Raw genomic sequence first — 15,550 nt, 5'->3', positions numbered from 1 at the left:
ACCCCGCCTCGCCACAGGGCTGGTGTTGATTACTGCGGAGACCCAGCCCAGGGTTGACTATTAGGGTAACTGTGCCTTGTTGGATCCTTGGCTTAATAGCCTTAAGTCTGAAAGGAACACAGCAGTGATGCCAGAGCCAGCTTTCTTCAAGTACCTTAACAGTCACTATTCACATAGCAGAAAAAGAGTTTGGGAGAAATTTTGTTTAAACTAACCCTCGGGCATTGTGTAAATGATAAACTTTTTGAACCTCAATTTTTCCACCTGTAAAAGGGGGCCAGAAAATTCTGTATTCCAGATTATTGGCAGTTAAAGATATTTGGTTCACCAGAGAATTTTAGGTCAATCTTGTCTTCAGTAAATATTTAATTTTATGACAAAACACATTCCAATTGCTGTAAGAGATGCGCGGATGAGCAAGACAAGGATTCATGCCCTTACCACTAGTTTTTTGTTTGTTTGCTTTCTAACGTTGTCCTGGAAATTCTCAAGGAAACAGTAATATGCAAGGATAAGACTGAACCATTTCAGTTACCCTGAATTGCAGATAAATTATTACCTGGACACTAGAGAAACTTTTATAAGAAAATTGACAATGATAGTCAATTATAATGAAAACATTAAAAATTAGAGTTTTACTGTATGTACACATGAGGGAGAAATTATCAGGCTTCAAGTTGGTGATAGATCAATATTACATATATCTAATAAAGATAAAATAAAAGATAATCGAAATATACTTTGGATAGTAACCCCTTATTGGTCATATCATTTGCAAATATTTTGTCCCATTCAATACATTGTCTTTTAATTTTAATAATCATTTGCTCTGCAAAAGCATATAAGTTCAATTTAGTTTCATGCTTTATTTTTGCATGTGTTTCATTTGCCTTAGGAGACAAGTCCAAAAAAAATATTGTTTACATTTATATCAAAGAGTGGTCTACTTGTATTCTCTTCTATAAGTTTTATGGCTTTCAGTTCAGTTGCATACATTTAGATTGTTAAATCATTTTGAGTTTATTTTTGGATAAAATGTGAGGAAATGTTCTAATCTCATTTCTTTACATGTAGCTGTCCAGTTTTCCCAGCACTGAGACTATCTTTGTTTCCACTGTATAGTCTTACATTTTTGTTTTAGATTTATTGACCTTAAGTGTGGGTATTTATTTCCTGGCTCTCTATTCTGTTCCATTGATCTATGTGTCTGTTTTTGTGACAATACCAGCATTTTGATTTCAAGACTTTTTCATGCAGTCTGAAATCTGAGAAGGTGATACCTCTAGCTTTGTTCTTTTTTCTCAAGATTGCTTTAGCAATTAGGGGTCTTTTGCAGTTTTGTATAAATTTTCCGATTATTCTCGTTAGTGAAAAATGTCCTGGTTATGATGATAGAGATTGCATTAAATTTATAGATTGCTTTGGATAGTATGGTTATTTTAACAATATTAATTTGTCCAATTTATGACCACAGAATATCTTTCCATTTCTTTGTATCATCTACAAATTTCCTTTATCCATGTTTTATACTTTTCAAAGTATAGGTCTTTAACCTCCTTGATTAAGTGTTTCCTAAGTATTTTATTAACACAGTTTTAAACAAGATTGCTTGCTTTCTCTTTCTGGTAGTTCATTATTAGTGTATAGTAAACTAACAGATTTCTGCATATTAATCTTGTATCCTGCAACCTTACTGAATTCATTCTTTAGTTGTAATAGCTTTTGGGTGGAGACTTTAGGTTTCTCTATGTAGAGTATCGTGTCATCTGCAAGTAGTGTCATTTTTGCCCTTGTTTTTGTCATTTAGTCGCTAAGTTGTGTCTCTTTGTGACCCCATGGACTGTAACCTGCCAGGATCCTCTGTCCATGGAATTTTCCAGGCAAAAATACTGGGTTGCCATTTCCTACTCCAGGGGAGCTTCCTTCCCTAGGGATCGAACCAGCATCTCCTGAATTTCCTGCACTGCAGGCGGATTCTTTACTGCTGTGCCAGCGGGGAAGCCCCATTTTTGCAGTTCTGCCCTTCCGTTGAATAGCTTTAATTTCTTTTTGTTATGTGATTGCCATGGCTAGAACTTCTAGTACCATTTATTTAGAAGTGGTACAAGTGGGCATCTTATCTTGTTCCCAGTTTTAGAGGAAATGCGTTCAGCTTTTCAGCATTGAGGTGATATTAGCTGTGATTGTATCATACATGGCCTTTACTATGCTGAGATATGTTCCCTCTATACAATTTGATGAGAGTATTTTTTTTAATCATGAATGGATGCTGAATTTTGTCAAATGCTTTTTATGATCTTGCGATTTTTATCCTTTTATTATTGTGGTGTATCACATTGATTGATTTGCAGATATTGAACCATCCTTGCATCATTTTATATATGTAAATATATACACTAAATTCAAGTGAATTTTTCCTAGGTTAAGCAGTATCTTGAGGAATCAATGCAGGTCCTCATGATCTGTTGAGTATGTTCTTCTCTTTCCTGTCATCTCCTCTTGTTACCTCATTTCTGTTAATAGTCTGGTCACCTTGCATAATCAGACTTGAAATCTCATAGTCATCTTCAATATATCTATTCTCTTTTCTCATCCTTGATATCTATTAGTCTTCTGGTCTTTTTTATCTCTTCTCCTCTGTCTCTTAAATCCAATCCCTCTCCATTGTACTTCAGAAAAGTACAAATTCCCTTTCTACCAGCAATATTCTACAGTGCCTATTTTACAGCATTCTTGTCAACGGTGGATACTGAGAATTTTGAAAGGTGATCATTGACAGATTAATCCATTCAGTTCAGTTGCTCAGTCATGTCCGACTGTTTGCAACCCCATGTATTGCAGCACACCAGGCCTCCCTGTCCATCACCAACTCCTAGAGTTCACTCAAACTCATGTCCATCGAGTTGGTGATGCCATCCAGCCATCTCATCCTCTGTTGTCTCCTTCTCCTCCTGCCCCCAATCCCTCCCAGCATCAGTCTTTTCCAGTGAGTCAGCTCTTTGCATCAGGTGGCCAAAGTATTGGAGTTTCAGCTTTAGCATCAGTCCTTCCAAAGAACACCCAGACTGATCTCCTTTGGAATGGACTGGTTGGATCTCCTTGCACTCCAAGGGACTCTCAAGAGTCTTCTCCAACACTGCAGTTCAAAAGCAGCAATTCTTTGGCGCTCAGCTTTCTTCACAGTCCAACTCTCACATCCATACGTGACTACTGAAAAAACCATAGCCTTGACTAGATGGACCTTAGTTGGCAAAGTAATGTCTCTGCTTTTGAATATGCTAAGTAGGTTGGTCATAACTTTCCTTCCAAGGAGTAAGCGTCTTTTAATTTCATGGCTGCAGTCACCATCTACAGTGATTTTAGAGCCCCCCAAAATAAAGTCTGCTGCTGTTTCCATTGTTTTCCCATCTATTTCCCATGAAGTGATGGGACCAGATGCCATGATCTTCGTTTTCTGAATGTTGAGCTTTAAGCCAACAATTTTCCTCTCCTCTTTCACTTTCATCAAGAGGCTTTTTAGTTCCTCTTCACTTTCTGCCATAAGGGTGGTGTCATCTGCATATCAGAGGTTATTGATATTTCTCCTGGCAATCTTGATTCCAGCTGTGCTTCCTCCAGCCCAGCGTTTCTCATGATGTACTCTGCATAGAAGTTAAATAAGCAGGGTGACAATATACAGCCTTGATGTATTCCGTTTCCTATTTGGAACCAGTCTGTTGTTCTGTGTCCACTTCTAATTGTTGCTTCCTGACCTGCATATAGGTTTCTCTAGAGGCAGGTCAGGTGGTCTGGTATTCCCATCTCTTTCAGAATTTTCCACACTTGATTGTGATCCACACAGTCAAATGCTTTGGCATAGTCAATAAAGTAGAAATAGATGTTCTTCTGGAAGTCTTGCTTTTTCGATGATCCAGCAGATGTTGGCAATTTGATCTCGTTCCTCTCCCTTTTTTAAAACCGGCTTGAACATCTGGAAGTTCACAGTTCATGTATTGCTGAAGCCTGGCTTGGAGAATTTTGAGCATTACTTTACTACCGTGTGAAATGAGTGCAATTGTGCAGTAGTTTGAGCATTCTTTGGCATTGCCTTTCTTTGGGATTGGAATGAAAACTGACCTTTTGCAGTCCTGTGGCCACTGCTGAGTTTTCCGAATTTGCTGGCATATTGAGTGCAGCACTTTCACAGCATCATCTTTCAGGATTTGAAATAGCTCCACTAGAATTCCATCACCTCCACTAGCTTTGTTCATAGTGATGCTTTCTAAGGCCTACCTGACTTCACATTCCAGGATGTCTGGCTCTAGGTGAGTGATCACACCATCGTGATTATCTTGGTCGTGAAGCTCTTTTTTTGTTCAGTTCTTCTGTGTATTCTTGCCACCTCTTCTTAATATCTGCTGCTTCTGTTAGGTCCATACCATTTCTGTCCTTTATCGAGCCGGTCTTTGCATAAAATGTTCCCTTGGTAGCTCTAATTTTCTTGAAGAGATCTCTAGTCTTTCCCATTCTATTGTTTTCCTCTATTTCTTTGCATTGATCATGAGAAAGGCTTTCTTATCTCTCCTTGCTATTCTTTGGAACTCTGCATTCAAATGGGTATATATTTACTTTTCTCCTTTGCTTTTCACTTCTCTTCTTTTCACAGCTATTTGTAAGGCCTCCTCAGACAGCCATTTTGCTTTTCTGCATATCTTTTTCTTGGGGATGGTCTTGATCCCTGTCTCCTCTACAATGTCACGAACCTCCGTTTATAGTTCATCAGGCACTCTGTCTATCAGATATAAGCATCTAAATGCAGATTAATCTATTACTTAAGTTCAAACAGTCATTAGTTCTTAATTTAATTATTATAGTAGCTTTCTAACTGACCTCTCTGCTCCTAATCTCTATTCTGCACCAAGTTTCTAGATTGGTCATTGCCATTCTCAAATAACTTTTAGTAATTCTTAGTCTCATACAGATGAAAATTCAACTACTTGGTATAAAAATATTCAGTCACTACTATATATAAAATAGATAACTAAGAATAACCTGCTGTATAACTCAGGGAACTCAGTACTGTGCAATGCCTTATATGGAAAAAGAATCTTAAAAAAAAAAAAAGAGCGGGTATAGGTATATGTATAACTGATTCACTTTGCTGTACACCTAAAACTAACACAACATTGTAAATCAATAATGCACCAATAATTGATTTTTTAAAAGTATTCAATGATATTTCTCAAGTCTATGTTTATATCTTATCTTGGTAGTGTTTATATGTCTTGTGCTTCTAAGTTGGAGCTACCCTGATGACTCAGACAGTAAAGAATCTGACTGCAATGGTCATAGCATCTGAAGACCCAGGTTTGATCCCTGGGTTGGGAAGACCCCCTGGAGAAGGGAATGGCTACCCACTCCAGTATTCTTGCCTGGAGTATTCCATGGACAGAGGAACCTGGCAAGCTGCAGTACATGGCATCACAAAGAGCTAGATACTGAGCTATTAACACTTTCACTTTCACAACTAAGTTGAGTTATTTTAGTTCCGGTGAACATATTCTCAGATTTTCCACTTATCTGTGGAAGTGGGAAACATTTGCTTATGTTGTTCTTGAGTATAAGTTATACTTTTTGAATTGTGTTGCCAGTAGTTGTGAATTTGCATTAATTCTTCACTCTTTTTTTTTCCCCCTATGATCAACAATATCCTTTTTAAAAAGTTATCCAAAATTTGGGAATGTTATGACCATTCAGTAGAAGTAGCCATGGTGGCTTGTGATTTCTTATCACGTTTAGTCTTCAGGGAGTGATAGAGCCACCCTCCCCACCTGCACTCCTAACCTCCAAAATGGATTATATTAATTCAGAGCTATAACTGTAAGGTTGTGTGGGTGCATGGTTGGCTACTAGTACTGGTGTATCTCTCTGAGAGAGGTGTGAATGACTCAATGACCTAGAGAAGGTAGTATTGTAAAACAGCCGGGACAGATGTACTTATATTTACTCTTCCTATTCACCTTGGCATTTTGCCTTACTTCTTCCCAATTTTCTGCAAGGCTGGCCCCTCCTGATCATTCAAGTGCAGCTTAAAAGTTACCTAAAGAGGTCTTCCCCAACCACGTGACCTAAAATAGCCACCCAGTGACCCTCTTTTCCATTAACGTATTTTCTTAATATCACTTAATTACCTTTAGTATTGAACTTGCTTTTTACTTATCTAACTATTTATTGTTTATTTAGTTTAGTTTTTCTCTCACTAGAATTTAAGCAACAAAAGGACAGAAACATTGTCATGTTCAATACAGTATCTTTGGCAACTGGAATCCAAACTAGAATTCTCAGAGACTGAGAGTTCACTAACTCTTTGCCTAGAAGATAGCCAAGACTTTTGAGGATAATACTTAAAGGAAGATAGGCTGAATGGTAATTCAGTGGGGTGATATCAATATTAAACATATTTTCTCAGAGGGTTCTTTTCTATGATATAATATTACTATAGTGATATAAAATACAATGTCAGTGAACAAAGAATACTTGATAATGTGATTCGCAGCACTTTCTGTCCTTATTTATTGCATTGATAATTTACATAATCATTAATGGCATATCTAACAGTATTTAGATGGCATAAAATCAAGATAAATAGCCCCATGGAGCTATTTTAGATTGTTCCTTAAATGTAATTTAATTTTTTATTGAAGTATGGCTAATGCGCAACAATGTGTTAGTTTCAAGTATATAGTAAAGTATGTGTGTATATGTGAACTTCCCTCTTATACCTGCTTTTGCAGCATCCCATAGATTTTGGAATATTTTGTTTCCATTTTGATTTATCTTGAGGTATTTTCTTATTTCCTCTTTGAATCCATTTTTTAAATAGCCTGTTGTTTAGTCTCCATGTGTTTGTTCTTTTCCTGGTTTTCTTTCTGTAGTTGATTTCTAATTTCATATAATTGTGGTCAAAAAATATTGTTTCTACAAATGTTATTATTTTATTGTTATTTGTATTGTTTTCATTGACTATTTGGCATGATTATTTTGAAATTCATGTTGTCGAATGTGTCAGTTCATTTCTTTTTATGGATAAATGGTATTTCTTTATATGGATATATCACAGTATGTTTATCTGTTCACCTCCTGATGAACATTTGGGTTGTTTCTAGGTTTTTACTATGAAAAATAAAGCTGCTATGACATATAAAATCTTTATATGAATATTGGCTTTCATTTATCTTGTGTAAATATCTGGGAGTAGAATAGTCTGATTATGTGGTAGATGTGTGTTCAACTTTGAAAGGAACTATCAAGTGAAACTGTTTCCCAAAATGGCTTTACCATTTTACATTCTGACAGAACCATTTGAAGATTCCAGTTATTCCCCATCCTTAGTATCATTGAATGTGACCAATCCTTTCAACTTTAGCCATGCTAATAAGTGTGTGATGGCATTTCAGTAAGGTTTTGATTTTAATTTCTCCAATGATGTTTGATATTGACCATCTTTTCATGTGGTCGTTTGCCATTCATATATCTACTTTTATGAAGTGTCTGTTCAAAGTTTCTATCTATTAAATAAATTGGGTAGTTTATTTTCTTATCACTGAATTTATGGAGTTTATTATATATTTTGGATACAAATAAAATGTGGGACTGGCAAATGCTTTCTTCCTGTATATGACTTGTGTTCATTATATTATCAGCATCTTTCCAAGTACAGATGTCCTTAATTTGTCCATTTTTAACTTATATGGTTTCTACTTTTTGTCTGCTATCAAAGAAATACTGGATTTATACCTCAAGGTAATGAAGACTTTTCTCTTATGTTTTCTTCCAGAATTTTTATGGTGTTATTCAGTTCAGTTCAGTCGCTCAGTCATGTCCCACTCTTTGCGACCCCGTGGACTTCAGTATGCCAGGCTTCCCTGTCCTTCACCAACTCCTGGAGCCTACTCAAACTAATGTCCACTGCATCGGTGATGCCATCCAACCATCTTATCCTCTGTCATCCCCTTCTCCTCCCACCTTCAATATTTCCCAATATCAGGGTTTTTTCCAAAGAGTAGGTTCTTCGCATCAGGTGGCCAAAGTACTGGAGTTTCAGCTTCAGCATCAGTCCTTCCAATGAATATTCAGGACTGATTTTGTTTAAGATAGACTGGTTGGATCTCCTTGCAGTCCAAGGGACTCTCAAGAGTCTTCTCCAACACCACAGTTCAAAAGCATTAGTTTGTCGGTGCTCAGCTTTCTTCACAGTCCAACTCTCACATGCATACATGACTCCTGGAAAAACCATAGCCTTGACTAGATGGACATTTGTTGGTAAAGTAATGTCTCTGCTTTTTAATATGCTGTCTAGCTTTGTCATAGCTTTTCTTCCAAGGAGCAAGTGTCTTTTATTTCATGGCTGCAGTCACCATCTGCTGTGATTTGGGAGCCCCTCAAAATAAAGTCTGTCACTGTTTCCATTGTTCCCCATCTATTTGCCATGAAGTGATGGGACCAGATGCCATGATCTTTGTTTTCTGAATGTTGAGCTTTAAGCCAACTTTTTCACTTTCCTCTTTCACCTTCATCAAGAGGCTCTTTAGTTCTTTGCTTTCTGCCATAAGGGGTGTCATCTGCATACCTGAGGTTATTGATATTTCTCCTGGCAATCTTGATTCCAGCTTGTGCTTCATCCAATCTAGCATTTCTCATGATGTACTCTGCATATAAGTTAAATAAGCAGGTGACAACATACAACCTTGATGTACTCCTTTCCCTGTTTGGAACCAGTCTGTTGTTCCATGTCCAGTTCTAACTGTTGCTTCCAGACCTGCATACATATTTCTCAGGAGGCAGGTCAGGTGGTCTAATATTACCATCTCTTGCAGAATATTCCACAGTTTGTTGTGGTCCACATGGTCAAAGGCTTTGGCATAGTCAATAAAAGAACAGTAGATGTTTTTCTGGAATTCTCTTGCTTTTTTGATGATCCAGCAGATGTTGACAATGTGATCTCTGGTTCCTCTGCCTTTTCTAAATCCAGCTTGAATATCTGGAAATACACGGTTCACATACTGTTGAAGCCTGGCTTGGAGAATTTTGAGCAGTACTTTGCTAGCATGTGAGATGAGTGCAATTGTGCAGTAGTTTGAACATTGTTTGGCATTGCCTTTCTTTGGGATTAGAATGAAAATTGACCTTTTCCAATCCTGTGGCCACTGCTGAGTTTTCCAGATTTGTAGTTCTATGGTCTTTTTAAGTTAATTGTTGTATTTGATGTTAGATATGGATCAAAGTTCATACCTTTGCATATGAATATTTGTTTCAGCACTGTGTGTTTTAGACTGAATTCCCTTTGCATCTTTGTTGAGAATTAATTGACCATGTAAATGTAGATGTATCCTAAACTCTGTTCTCATCCATGTATCTATCTTGTTCTACCAGTGCCACACTCTTTTGATAACTGTAGCCTTACAATAAATAAATCTTGAATTTGGTTACTGTGAATATTCCAGTTGTGTTCTTGTTCAAAATTATTTTGACTCTTTGAGGTTTTCACCATTTCCATATACCGTCTAAAAAGAACTTAATTTCTATGAAAATGCCTTAGATTTTAATAAGAATTGTGTTCTTCAGCCCTTCTAAATCCTTACTGATTTTCTATATATGTGCCCTATCCTTTATAAATTAACATTTCTAACTGTAAATAAGGATATAAATACTTAAGTCTTTCTTCTTACAGCTTAATCAGGTCTAGGTTTTTGACTCCTGACTCTCTTTTTAGAGAGAGATGGATATAAATATGTAGATTGATAAACTGTTGCTGAATTGCTCTGTTTATCATTTTGAAATTGTACTATTTGTCACAGGTTATGTTTTGCTTTAAAATCTGTACTACCTGATATTAATATAGCTTTCCTTTGATTAATATTAGTTTGTTATATTATTTTCCCTCTTTACAGTTTTACTATAGTCATGCCTCTATCTTTAGAGCAAATTTCTTGAGGATAGCCTTCCTTTTGATCCAGTCTGACAATCTCTTTTTTTTTTATCCTAGGTAAGATTTATTCTTGTCATTTGCCTCACACAAATTATTTATTGTTAATTCACAAAAACAGTACATGTAATAAAGTTACAATTGGATGTTCCCTTTGCTTAATTTATTTGTAAAGGTAATTCTGTTCATGATATTCTTTTCTTTAAATTTTATTTTATTATTACTATTATTATTTTTTACTTTATAATATTGTATTGGTTTTGCCATACATCAACATGAATCTGCCATAGGTGTACACCGTGTTCCCAATCCTGAACTCCCCTCCCACTCCCTCCCCATACCATTCCTCTGGCTCATCCCAGTGCACCAGCCGCAAACATCCTATATCCTGCATCGAACCTAGACTGGCGATTCGTTTCTTATATGATATTATACATGTTTCAATGCCATTCTCCCAAATCATCCCACCCTCTCCCTCTCCCACAGAGTCCAAAAGACTGTTTGATACAATCTCTTTTAATTAGGCTTTTAGATTTATACATAAGTAGCCATTTATGAGGCAAAGTGCTATTATAATTGGGATTTCTAAATTTTTAAATTTTAAGTGCTTTTTGCTGACTCTTCTATATTATCTTTTATCTTTAATCCTTTAAAAATCACTTATTTTTTTAGGAAATTTTTAAAGCATACATAGATTCTTTGTTATTTTCTACATAGATAATCAGGTATGCCTTTAATTTTTTTTTTTTCCTTGCTTAATTGCACTGGCTAGGACTTTCAGTACAATGTTGAATAGAAGTGGAGAGAAAAGACCTCTTTTCTTGCTCCTAATTCTTATCAAGAAAGCATTCAGTCTTTTATCAAGTATGATTAGAACTGTAGACTTTTCATAAATGGCCTTTATTAGTTTAACGAAGTTTCTTTCTATATATAATTTGTTGAGAAGTTTTATGACTAAATGATTAACTTAGTCAAACACTTTTTTGCATCTTCTGAGGTTTTTTTTTTTTTTTCAGTTTAGCCTATTAATATGGTAAATAACACTAATTGATGTTTGAATGTTGAATCAGTCTTTTGTTTATGGGTTGAACCCCACTAGACTGAGATGTATTTTTTCAATATATTGCTGGATTTATTTTGATATTTTGATGAGAGTCTTGGAATCTATATTTATGGGTGAAATTGGTCTACAGTTTTCTTCTTTCATAATGTGACCTTATACAATTAATTGAAAAGGAAATCAATTATATGCCAATACAATTTTTTTTTAATTAATTGGAAAGGATACTCATCTCTTCTATTTTCTGGAAGAGGTTGTAAAGAATTTTTTTTTTTAATGTTTGGTGAAATTTGGCAGTGAACTATCTGACCTGGATTTTTCTTTTTTGGAAGGTTTTTATGCTATATATTTAATTTAAAAAATAGATACTGGAATATTCAGGTTATCACTTTTGGGGGGATGTGACTTTTAACATTAATAGTTTCTCTTTTTAAATAATTATTGTATTTCATTTACATTTTCAAGTTTATGAGCATAGAGTTAAGTAGTCCCTTATTATAATTGGAACAAGGGCTTAGTTGCTATGTGGCATGTGGGATCTTCCCCAACCAGGGATCAAACCTGTGTCTCCTGCATTGGCAAGCGGATTCTTTATCATTGAGCCACCAGGGAAGACTCTCAGATATTTTTAAAAGTCCCTCTTCTTTAACCTATGGATTACTTAGAAAGGTATTATTTAATTTCCTAGTATTTGGGTACTTTCTGGATAACTTTTATTATTGATTGCTATTTTAATTTTGTTATGGCCCAAGAAATTTGTATGAATTTTATTCCTTTTAATTTAAATCTTTCCTACTGGCCACAATATTGATGAATGTTTTTTTGTGTTTGAGAAGAACGTGTATTATGCTATGGTTGTATAGAATGTTCTATAAATGTCAGTTAAATCAAGTGATTGCTAGGTATTGTCCAGGTCATTTATATTTTTACTGATTTTCTGTCTACTCATTCTATCAAATACTGAAAAGGAGGGGTTGAATTTTCCAAATATAATGGTAAATTTGTCTATTTCTCCTTTTAGTCTATTAATGCTTGCTTACATATATTTAAGAGTCTGTTTTTTGGTGCAGAGGCTTCCCACATGGCTAAGTGGTAAAGAATCTGCCTGCAATGCAGAAAGCATGAAAGACACATGTTTGATCCCTGGGTCAGAAATATCCCCTGGAGTAGGAAATGGCAACCTGCTCAAGTGTTCTTGCCTGGAAAATCCCATGGACAGAGGAGCCTGGCATGCTACAGTCCACAGGGCCACAAAGAGTCAGAGGGGACTAAGCGGACACTGAGCTGTTTGGTGCATACACATTTAGGATTGTTATGTCTTCTTGGAGAACTGATTCCCTATTGTTATTTAATCTTGCTTTTTATCTATATTTCTTATTCTGAGTCTACTGTAATTGAAATCAACATAGTCCAGCTTTTTTTTGGTATATTTTGCTTTACACTTTTACTCTTCAACCTATCTGTCTATTGATAATAATAATCTGTATTTAATGCAGATTTCTTATAGGCCTCCCTTGTGGCTCAGCTGGTAAAGAATCCACCTCCAATGTGGGAGACCTGGGTTTGATCCCTGAATTGGAAAGATCCCCTGGAGAAGGGAAAGGCTACCCACTCCAGTATTCTGGCCTGGAGAATTCCATGAACTATATAGTCCATTGGGTCACAAAGAGCCCGACAGGTCTGAGTGACTTTCACTTTCACTGTAGTTATAGGCATCACAGAGTGGAGTCTTGCTTTTCTAATCCACTTTGACAATTTCTGTGTTTAACCGGTATATACAGCATTTATGAATGATTTTTCGATTCCTGGATCGGGATCCCCTGGAGAAGGGATAGGCTACCCACTCCAGTGTTCTTTGGCTTCCCTTGTGGCTCAGTTGGTAAAGAATCCACCTGCAATGTGGGAGACCTGGGTTCAGATCCCTGGATTGGGAAGATCCCCTGGAGAAGGGAAAGGCTACCCACTCCAGTGTTCTGGCCTGGAGAATTCTGTGGATGAGTCCATGGGGTTGCAAAGAGTCAGACGCCTCTGAACGGCTGCCACTTTCACTTTCACAAATGATTATTATATTGTTGATTAAAATCTACCATGTTACTACCGTGTTTATTTGTTCTTCATTTATTTTTTATTATTATTTTTTTTAACCTGATTGCTTTTGTCTTTTTTTTTTTTAATTTTTTTATTTTTTTTTAAATTTTAAAATCTTTAATTCTTACAAATCTTTTACTTCTTAAGGTCTAACTGAGCATTTTTCATTAATCTGCTTTACCTTCTTTATTGACTCACTGTTTGTACTTCTTAAAGGTTTTTTTGATTTTCTTGAGTTTACAGCATATATTTTTAAATAACTTAAGCTAAACTTCAATATTATTCTTCCTATTATATGTTTTAGGGAAAGAAATGAGCACTTGCTTATGTTTTCCATATGGAGAAATCTTCAGAACCCAGCAATAATGATACGACAGTCTCTTCTATATTTGAACTGCTCTACACCGTCATAGACCGCGTGTTTACTACTCATTACTGTTATTACAGTGACTGCCAGTCAGAAGAACAGAAATCTATTTTAATACTTTAAGGGAGTTAGATTATATCTTAATAATTCTGATTAAAAAAAAAACTGCACTAGTGGGAAACTACCACTAACAACCTCTGTGGATATTTTTGTGAATGTATTTAGAGTAGCATATGGGACAGTGACTTGAAAAGCTACTTAGCATTTATTAGTATCAACAGTGTTCTTTCAAAATTTTTTGTAGTTTCTGTTGCCAATTTATATAATGCCAGGTTTGATTTTTGCACTGAAATTAAATGTTCTCATTTTTATTTTACTTTTTTTTTCAGTTTATCTATGATTATATTTAGCAACCTTTGCCAAAAGGAGCACAATATGTAATTGACTACTTTGAAGACACATATATTAGGCACCTAAAATCAAGAAGAACAAAGAAGTATGACATACTGTTTTTTTTATTATTGTGGGTTGTATCTAAAGTCAAACTAATGATTTCAATGGCAGAAACTGAAGAAAACTGATCCTCAAATCAACTTTTAGAAAATTATATTTAATTACAGATGGGTGCTATTAGTAATGCAGCTTTTTGGTTTAATTTTGTTTAAGTGCTTTTGCTAACTGTGTGATAATCTTTAAAAATCATTATGTAAGATATTGGCTACCTTGAATTTTATTACTCTTGCACAAAGCTCAATTTTCTGTCATGCTTCCATCTTTAAAATCATCTTTTAAAAGTTTGCCCCTACACTAAGCAAAGCACCAGTTCATGACATAATATTTCACCAACCAGCCAACATAGATGAAAAATTATGGTTGATGACTAAAGTTGAGGTAATAGTAATTACTAGAATACTAGGTTTTACAGGTAAAATGATACTTTAGTAACAACATCTAACTCTATGGTATCTGTATAAATTTAATAAATAGTGGTCCACTGTATTCAAATGATCAAACATAAGTATTTAAAAAATCATTGATATATTTAAAAACTCCTTTATACTAAGCCTTTAAAAATTGATGTGCCTTTTACTCCTAAAAAATTTCAATTTGAGAGCTAAATTTTTATCAGACATTTAATGTGTTTAGATTCCATAAAATTTATACTTGAAAGAGTAGTTTCAAGTACCCAAATTTTTCTGAATATATGTTAAAGTCTCAGTAACTGAATTGACTACCAATAAGTAATATTTCTTATATATTTTCATCTACTTTGACAAAATTATTTCCAATATTTTTAGATGGATTGATTTAACTTTTAAGCAGAATACCAGTATAAAAATTGCATATGTCCAAAGTATATTTGAAAACTCATGTTAACTTAATAACATCAATATCAAATCCAGTTTGAGATGAAAAGCAACTATGAGTTTATCAGTATGAACAAAGTAGTCTTTGAACTTTTTGTTGTTGTTGCCATTTTACATAACACTGTTTAATTAACACTTTGTATAACACTGTTGTGACTACAAATGTTATAACTTTTTTCTTATGCACTTAAATTAGCAGGTTTCTCTCTCTTTGGTAAAAAGTTTGGTAATACGGTTTTAAAATTTGCTTTTTGCCTTCAGTGAAAAGCACAGATTATTATACCAAATATAATGCAAACCTCTGGACCAAAGGTGATATGTTCAGTCTCCATAAATCAAACTTTAAATTAAAAGAAACTTTAAGTAATAAATACAGTTTCAATTTCATATCCACCTAATTTGTACCGTTATTAAATTTTGCACTGGAGACTAGCTTAACAAATATATAAGATATAGCAATTATTTGCATGCAAATTATTTTCCTGAATTTCTAGTGTTTTGTTGTTCTCTTAAGGTGGCCTAATATGTATTAAATGTTAGTTATATGGCCAGTAGTATATTACAGTTCAGTTGCTTAGTCTTGTCCAACTCTTTGTGGCCCCATGGATTGCAGCACGCCAGGCTTCCCTGTTCATCACCAACTCCTGGAACTTGCTCAAACTCATGTCCATCCTGTCAGTGATGCCATCCAACCATCTCATCCT

Source organism: Capra hircus, chromosome 26 (genome assembly GCF_001704415.2).
Source record: "Capra hircus breed San Clemente chromosome 26, ASM170441v1, whole genome shotgun sequence".
In the NCBI taxonomy this organism is placed as follows: Eukaryota; Metazoa; Chordata; class Mammalia; order Artiodactyla; family Bovidae; genus Capra; species Capra hircus.
This window is presented reverse-complemented; position numbering follows the sequence as displayed.